The following is an 8,549-nucleotide window of genomic DNA, read 5'->3' as shown; positions in this document are numbered from 1 at the left end:
CACTTGTCACCACAGGTCTAGCGCTCAATTGTCACCACAGATACAGCGCTCACTTGTCACCACATATACAGTGCTCACTTGTCACCACAGATACAACGTGTCACTAGTCACCACAGATACAACGCTCACTTGTCACCACAGATACAGAGCTCACTTGTCACCACAGATACAGCGTGTCACTTGTCACCACAGATACAGTGTGTCACTTATCACCACAGATACAGAGCTCACTTGTCACCACAGATACAGCGTGTCACTTGTCACCACAGATACAACGTGTCACTAGTCACCACAGATACAACGCTCACTTGTCACCACAGATACAGAGCTCACTTGTCACCACAGATACAGCGTGTCACTTGTCACCACAGATACAGTGTGTCACTTATCACCACAGATACAGAGCTCACTTGTCACCACAGATACAGCGTGTCACTTGTCACCACAGATACAGTGTGTCACTTATCACCACAGATGTAGTGCTGACTTGTCACCACAGATGCAGCACTCACTTGTCACCACAGATGTAGTGCTCACTTGTCACCACAGATGCAATGCTCACTCGTAACCACAGATGCAGTGCTCACTTGTCACTACAGATGTAGTGCTCACTTGTCACCACAGATGCAGTGCTCACTTGTAACCACAGATGCAGTGCTCACTTGTCACCACAGATGCAATGCTCACTTTTCACCACAGATGCAGGGCTCACTTGCCACCACAGATGCAGCACTCACTTGTCACCACAGATACAGTGTAGTCACCACAGATACAGTGTATTCAAACATGATAAAACTCACATTTGAAGAGTGTAAAAGTGACAGATCAATTTTTTTGTATTTGAGTTACTTGGATATTTTAAGGCTGGTCACTTTTAAGGAAAAATTGGAATACAGTATTGCCACCTCCCTTACTGTAGCCTGCTGTTCAGACAATGAAAGAGCAGCAAAACACTGGTAAGTCATCACCTTTTCTTGTGCTGCTCTCTCCTCCTATTCTCTGTCATCACAAATGCATACAGCAGATCCTGGTTGGCACCCCCCCCCCCCCCCCTAATGTATTAAATGGCATTTTTATATTTGTCTGAAGCTCAGATTGGGAAAATAATCGAAACATTTATTTTGGTAAAAATACATTTAAAAACAGCAGCTGTGGCTGCAATAATCACTTCCTCCTTGACACTGCCCCGTTCTCCAGGAAGAAGAGAGTGAAGAGGACCAATAACATCACTGAACTGGACCAAAGAAATTAATTTTAATTGAGTCCAATTATTTTTTTAAAGTTGCAGTCACATGGCTGAAAATAAATATCCTTAGGCCTGATTCACACTGGTGCATTTTGACATGCGATTTGGCATGTCAAATCGCATGTCAAAACGGCGGTATTTGCCGCAAATTACCGGCAATGGCACCATCCTAATCGGTACGACGCCGCATCTGCGGCGCTGCACCGATTTCAAAAAGTAGTTTCTGTACCAGGTTCACACTGGGCTGCGGAAATGAAGCGGTGCGAGTTCAGCTGAACTCGCACGATTTCACTCCCGCTGGCAGTCCCGATTTCGGCCGCGATTTCAGAGACATCTGTGCAGGTTTCTGCACAGATGTCAATGTAAATCGTGGCCCGAAATCGCAAAAAGTAGTACTTTTTGAAATCGGTGCAGCGCCGCAGATGCGGCGTCGCACCGATTAGGACGGTGCCATTGCCGACAATTGCCGGCAAATCCCGCCGATTTGAGATGCCAATTGACATCTCAAATCGCATCTTAAATCGTACCAGTGTGAACCAGGCCTGTGTTAAGGTTTTTTGAATTGAGTTCTAATATGCAAAGCAGTGATTTCCTTTTTTATTTGGAGATAAACTTTGGGTTATCTGTTGAATTCAACTTTCATGTTTAGAAGGGGCTGGAATCATTGAGCAGTGGTCTGGCTTTCACAAAAGCTTTGCTAGTTTGTAATAAATCTACAACCTCCAGCATGAGTCACATTTACTGCTAAGGCCCAAACACAAACAAAAAACTCTTCCTTTGCATAAGGAAGATAAAAGACGTGAAAGTAAATGATTAACGACGTTCCAAGGTGCCAATAAATGGGACTTGGAACACAGGCTGACTTCCCCCTTCCTCACACTGGCATGTATACAACATGTTATCCAGGGTGGTTACATTCAACATGCATAGTAAACAATACGATTTCCTTTTAGTTTCCTATTGGCAAAACTGTTCCATAGCATATCGGAGGAGATAACGTATTCTATTTTTTTTTTGCAGAGCTAGCTTATGTGCCAGACTATTTGTAACAGGAGTGTATCCTCATAGGGTGGGAGGGGGAGAGTAGCTTACAAAGCTTGGAAACCAAGGGAGGTATTTCGAAGAGAGTCTTAGATAATCACAGCCTTTTCCTTCTTCTCTTGTTAAGTGTGTTCCAAGACTGCTGTTTACAAGAAATGAGAAGCTATTGATAGAGAACTTTGTGTACTAAGAGATGATGAGGAGTGACAGGTCAGAGTTTGATGGAGCTGGTCATAGTGGACGTGTAAGAAATAGACTTTAAAGCGGAGCTCCACCAAAAAAAAAAAATACAAAATGCTGTAAAAGAAAAAAACATACCTGAAGTGCCTGTTGCTAGGAAGATCGTCCTAATCTGCCACTTCCTGATCCGCGGTCCATCTTCTTTCTCGTCTCCTCCTCGGCTGCCTCCTGTGGAATGGGGGAGCAGTGTCTCAGGAGACATCACCCATTCACGTCGCGCCGAGCGGCTCGCGCATGCGCAGTAGGGAATCGAGCGGTGAAGACGCAAGGCTTCACTTCCTGATTCCCTCACCGAGGATGGCGGCGGGGCAGCCGAGACCCGAGCGTTTAAAAGTCAGCAGCTACAGTGTTTTGTTTTTTTTTAAACCGGACCTCCGCTTTAGGAGAAGGGAAGGCTGGAGAAAGCGTGAAATACTAAAAGGAATACTTGATCTTATCGATATTAATACATCTCCCATGTTCTCAAAAAACAAAAATGTTATATATTGCAGGTTACCAATTCTTAGATGTGGTGGTTGCATCAGTTTTCTTAGGCTTTTTTTACCTGGTGATATGACCAGTAAGGCACCTCTTGTATTAGAATGCCTCCACTCTAGATGAAGGGAGCCCATTTGGACAGCAGTGTAGCACTAACCCCCACAAGAGCCACCGATGATGATGGATCCTCTGATCTGACACAAGTCCTAAAATCGTTTGATCCCCACTGACACATCCGGTTAGAGGTGAAGGACCAACGTAAGGGTTAGTAAGTCACAGATATATAATAATGCACAGAAACTAGGCCAAAGACTACCAGAAGATACGTTAAGTAAGTGTATTAATCAACGCAGGTAAAAAAAAAAAAACTTGAAGCATGAAGCAATGAACAATTCAAAGTTGCAGAACTAATAAAGTGTATGTCGGCCTAACACAGAAGGAAATAACTAGCTTGCAGCAATAATAGTCCAAACTGAGATAATTATTATTTAGCAAAGTCAGACCCAAAATAACTCAATAAAAATGTTCTTGAGTGTACTCTGTAGAGATAACCCAGATCCGGATAATCCGTAAGTGCTCCTGAGTGGGGTACCCCTATATAGTGTAAGCAAATCCCTGATGCCTCAAGTTTGGATGGCTTGCAATGGGCAAGTGGTGTCAGTGGTGCACAAGAAACTCTTTAAGAGTAAGCGATGTATAGCTGCAGGGGTACTAAGTAAAGAGTTTTTATTTATATTTTTGAAAGCCCATGACGTGTGAAACACACTCAAAAACTTCACCAGGTGCCAAAAAAATATGCACAACATAAAGAGGTGGCACAAAAACGTGCAACGGGTGTACACAAGGCCTCTAAAATCATAGGGCCTTGCCCCGAATCGTTGGGCTCCAGACAGGGACAAGTGTACTTACACTTTGGTCCATATGGCCGAAACCAGATGGACCCCCTTTCTCTGGAGGGTCTGCCGAAACAGACCCACCCAAGTACTAGGTGAGGCTCCCCTAAAGGGAGACCCCATGACAGAGGGCGAACTAAGCCAGAAGGCCATGTCCACCCCCTCCCAAGACTTTCAGGGAAAGCCCGAGGACCTACACCCTACCAGTCACACAAAAATACAAAAATGTGACAAACAAAGGGAGAAGGAAGTAGAGGAGAGTTAAAAGGTGGCCATTGTGCAACACAATGGCCAGGCCCTCCGGCCAGGAATAAAAAAATCCTCCGGTCCCGACCAAAAGGCCCAGCCCAGGAGGCAGGTGTTAAAAAAGCAGTGACCGTGGTGCCACAAATCAGAGTGACCCCCACTCACAGTGATTTCATGGCACCCCTGGACTGCCACTCCAGGGGCACATACACCATAGGCTTTCTAGTTCCTATCCGACCCCCCGACCAGGTCAGTGCAGCCATCCATCCATCCCTGCCAGATAGAGAGCCCTTCAAAATTTTCTCAGGGAGAGCCGCCGGACGCATAACAGCCTCCACTAGTACTAGCCCTTCCAGGCTCCCATTAACCCAGCTCCTTCACCAGATTGCCGACAGGGACAGCACCCACACCGACACCAGCCAGAAGGCTGGAGAAACCTGGCCCTTCAGCCAGACCCGATGCAGCCACCTATCCTCATCAGGAGCACCCTTCTGGATGGCTCAGACTCGGCCCCCGCTGACGTCTCTAAGGGCGCCCAGACACTGACCACTACCGACACCGCCCTTTCAGGTGCAATGACACCATTGGATTTGCATATGTCCTCCCCACACTTGGGAGTAACATAGTGCCTCCTCTGGTAACTGATAAGTACAGATACTACACTTGATCTTAGCCAAAAGGCAGAGAAGCTTAGTCACTTAGTAAGAAATGGAAGCTGCAATAAATGTGTGTTTTTGGGTTAAAAGCCACTTTAATTTCTCTGGCAACCTAATCAGGAGTAGAACAATTTCTTTCTTTTTCAGGAGAAATGTTCTTCAGAAATAAGAATGTGCAGCTGAATAGGAAACTGTATGGGCAGCAGTCTGGTTGCTATCCCCTTTTTTCTGTCTCAGATTTTCAGGCCCAAGGCTCTTACTGGTCTTTCTTTCCTCACCCATCCACACAGCATCTATGAAACAAAATCAGTTGAAGAACCGTGTCCCTTGTGCTAATGGGTGCTGTTTTGGTTGAAATCTTCTGTCCTCCGTGCCTTCTTCCCCTGGGCTGCTGGGATTTTCATAGAAGCTGTGCTATAGCTTGCATCAATGAATAGTGCTCTATGAATGGAGGACGGGGGGGATGAATCAAGGTCCTCCTCCTCCATTCACAGATCGTTTTCCATTGCAGGATTGTAATTACCATCCATTGTGCTGATTTAAAAAAAAAATGTTTTGCCTATGGCGATTTTCTTTCTTTTCTGAATGCTTCATGTGGTGTGGAGTGTGGCGGTATCGAGACTACAAGAATATAGCCTGGAATTTGATCTTTACATATGCCCAATTTGACCTCTTTTTAGCTAAAGTGGTCAACAACTTGTGGTAAGGTGCCATCCATGAGCACTTTTGGTGATTTATCTTGCTTTGGTGAAGGTGGAAATCTTTAAATAATCAAGTTGTATCATCCTTCAAGTAGCTGTCACTCATCTACTTCACCTATGGACTTCTTTTGCACGTTAATCAATTACCCATTCATATTTATATGTGTTTCCCCAATTGGGGGCTGTCACTTATAATTGAATTCATTTGATTGTTTGATTAATTTTTGTCATCATTTTTTGATATTTACTCATCACTTTAACAGTCACTTTTTTTATTGTTATGTATACACATATGTGCTAGCGCCTCTTATTTCTCACCCTATAGCAGTCACTACAATAATCGTTAGAGAATCCGTAAGCTGATAAAACAACGTGGTACATTCAGCCTGCCCATTAATGGTTCAAATGTCGGCCGGTTCTGGCTGAACCGTCCAAGATTTGAACTGTGTATGGCCGGCGTTAGCCTTTAAGACTGGGTTCACACTTTTTGCATTTCCATGCATTTCTTTGATGCATTTTTCCTCATCCTTTCCTATGAAGTCTACGGGACCAATAATGGTGATCCTTTGTCGCATGTGTCAATGTAAATGGGGGCTGAAGCAAACCTGTTGCTTTTTCTTGTAAAGGCAAATTTCAATGTTACAAGTGGCCCCTACTTGTTTTCAGACAGTGAATGCATTAACTTCCCTCAGTGTCATGCAGCACATGAGTAAGAAAACAGCTGATTCCTTCACAGCCATACAGGTCTTTTGTTTTATGGCAGAGTCCCTTTAAGCTTGAGCACTAGTAGTCAACCACAGGTAACATGAGCCTTAGGTATTTGTTTGGCAGGTCATAACGTTATTATGATAAAGCCAACCTGTATGCTGAATTCCTTTACAGTCATTGTGACGGCAGGGACGCTACGTCCTGGGTGTGAAGGAGTTACACGCTGCACCCTGGTCACACGAACTGGCCCAGCTCTGCCTGCCTGGACTTGTCTGCTTTCATGGTTGTGGAGAGATCCTCCAGCGCTGGCCACAGCCTATTGTTCAGTTACAGATGCCAAAATAAAAGAGAACTACTCCCAATAAAAACATGTTAAACCTAATTGCCTTTAATAAAAAGCGTACACTTTCCTGATGCCATTCCTTTTGAAGTACTCAGTCGTTTTTATTTATTTATGCAACCACAATGCTCCATCCACCTGGACTTTACCTTCTTTTCTCCAAAGCTGGGTTTAAACACTTTCTTTACTAACAGCCACATAAAGAAATATACATTGCTCCCAACTGTTCCTCATTTGGAGGAACTGGCCCTTTTTTACAATCAAGTCCCTTTTTCCATAGTAGTTGTCCTTTTTTTGTTTCCATGTATAGGCAACTATATAAAATGTAAAGGGAAAAAATATGTTCGCTACCCAAAAACAAAAATAAGTGTAACAAAGAATGAACCCTGAACGGGAGTGAAGCAGCTACACAGGAATGTGACAAAACTCAGACAAATGTGGATGGTAATGTAGCGCTATGTGTGAGCCAAAGGGCAATGGCTGTATACACCTAAGGCCCCGTACACACGAGAGGATATCCGCTGGAAACGGTCCGCCGGACCGGTTCCAGCGGATAAATCCTCTGGCGGATTTGGATCTGATGGCTGTACACACCATCAGATCGAAATCCGCGCGGAATACATCCGCAGTGACGTGTCGCGCCGTCGCCACGACGATGACGCGGCGACGTGCGCGCCGCTGGAAGGTAAATACTTCCACGCATGCATCGAATCATTACGACGCATGCGAGGGAGGGGAGCAGACGGACTGATCCGGTGAGTCTGTACAGACGACGGATCAGTCGGCTGGACTGGATCCCAGCGGATAGATTTTGTAGCATGCTACAAAATTTTTATCCGCTGGGAATCCGTCGGCTGGATTTTTATCCGCCGGGAAATGTCCGCTCGGACGTACAGACGACCGGATCTATCTGCTGGAACTGATCCGCGGATCAATCCCAGCGGATAGATCCGGTCATCTGTACGAGGCCTAATGGGGTGTGACCATATATTGTGACACAAAGGATGTAATGGCAAAAATTGCACCACAACAAAATGTAAAATTCAAATAAAAAAAGTGAACAATATAAACAAAAATGTAATGTAGTGTCCATAAAAAATAAAACAATGAAGATGTCATGAGGTGGTGAGGAACTTCCCAACAGAAATCTTCAAATATGAGGTTGAATACATATGCGCTTACCGCAACCGTTGGACCCAAATGTCGTACGACAGTGGATCGATTGAGCTTGGAATGTCCCACAGAGATGTCACCGGAAGTCCAGAAGGAAATGGAGTCTGCCTCCTAGGCAGTCAGATGTCGTCAACCCAGGAAAGGGAAGGAAGACCAGATGTTCATCGGCCACCGACTACTCCAATACAGAAGATCCTAGTAAACCATGGGTATGGCAATCATAAAAGATCCTCCAAGCATCCAAACACGATCTGGTTCAGGTAAGTGAGAACCCTGGCATGGGTACTGGAAACCAACTGGAGAGCTAAAAAAAAACTTATCTTCCACAAATTCATGTAAAGAGAAGAAAAAAATGGGGGCTCCAATGGTGTAGGTCATAAAGAGGTTTTAATGAAAAAAAACAATATACATAATAAAATATAAAAAAAGGTGATCACAATTCATGAGTATTAAAAGCAATATGGGGAGCAAAAATTTTCTTCTCTTTACATGAATTTGTGGAAGATAAGGTTTTTTTGAGCCCTCTCCAGATGGTTTCCAGTACCCATGCCAGGGTTCTCACTTACCTGAACCAGATCGTGTTTGGATGCTTGGAGAATCTTTTATGATTGCCATGCCCACAGTGTACTAGGATCTTCAGTATTGGAGTAGTCGGTGGTCGATGAACATCTGGTCTTCCTGCACTTTCCTGGGTTGATGACATCTGACTGCCTAGGAGGCAGACTCCATTTCCTTCTGGATTTCTGGTGACATCTCTGTGGGACATCCCAAGCTCGATCGATCGTACGACATTTGGGTCCAACGGTTGCGGTAAGCGCATATGCATTC

The 8,549-nt window shown here is 44.6% G+C and overlaps 1 pseudogene; it reads right to left on the bottom strand.

Annotated features, from left to right (window-relative positions):
* Window positions 1-4,726: 4,726 nt before the first annotated feature.
* LOC120919663 lies at window positions 4,727-4,836 on the bottom strand (annotated as a pseudogene).
* Between the last annotated feature and the right edge of the window lie 3,713 nt (window positions 4,837-8,549).

This window comes from Rana temporaria, chromosome 12 (assembly GCF_905171775.1).
Source record: "Rana temporaria chromosome 12, aRanTem1.1, whole genome shotgun sequence".
Lineage (NCBI taxonomy): Eukaryota > Metazoa > Chordata > Amphibia > Anura > Ranidae > Rana > Rana temporaria.
This window is presented reverse-complemented; position numbering and strand designations above follow the sequence as displayed.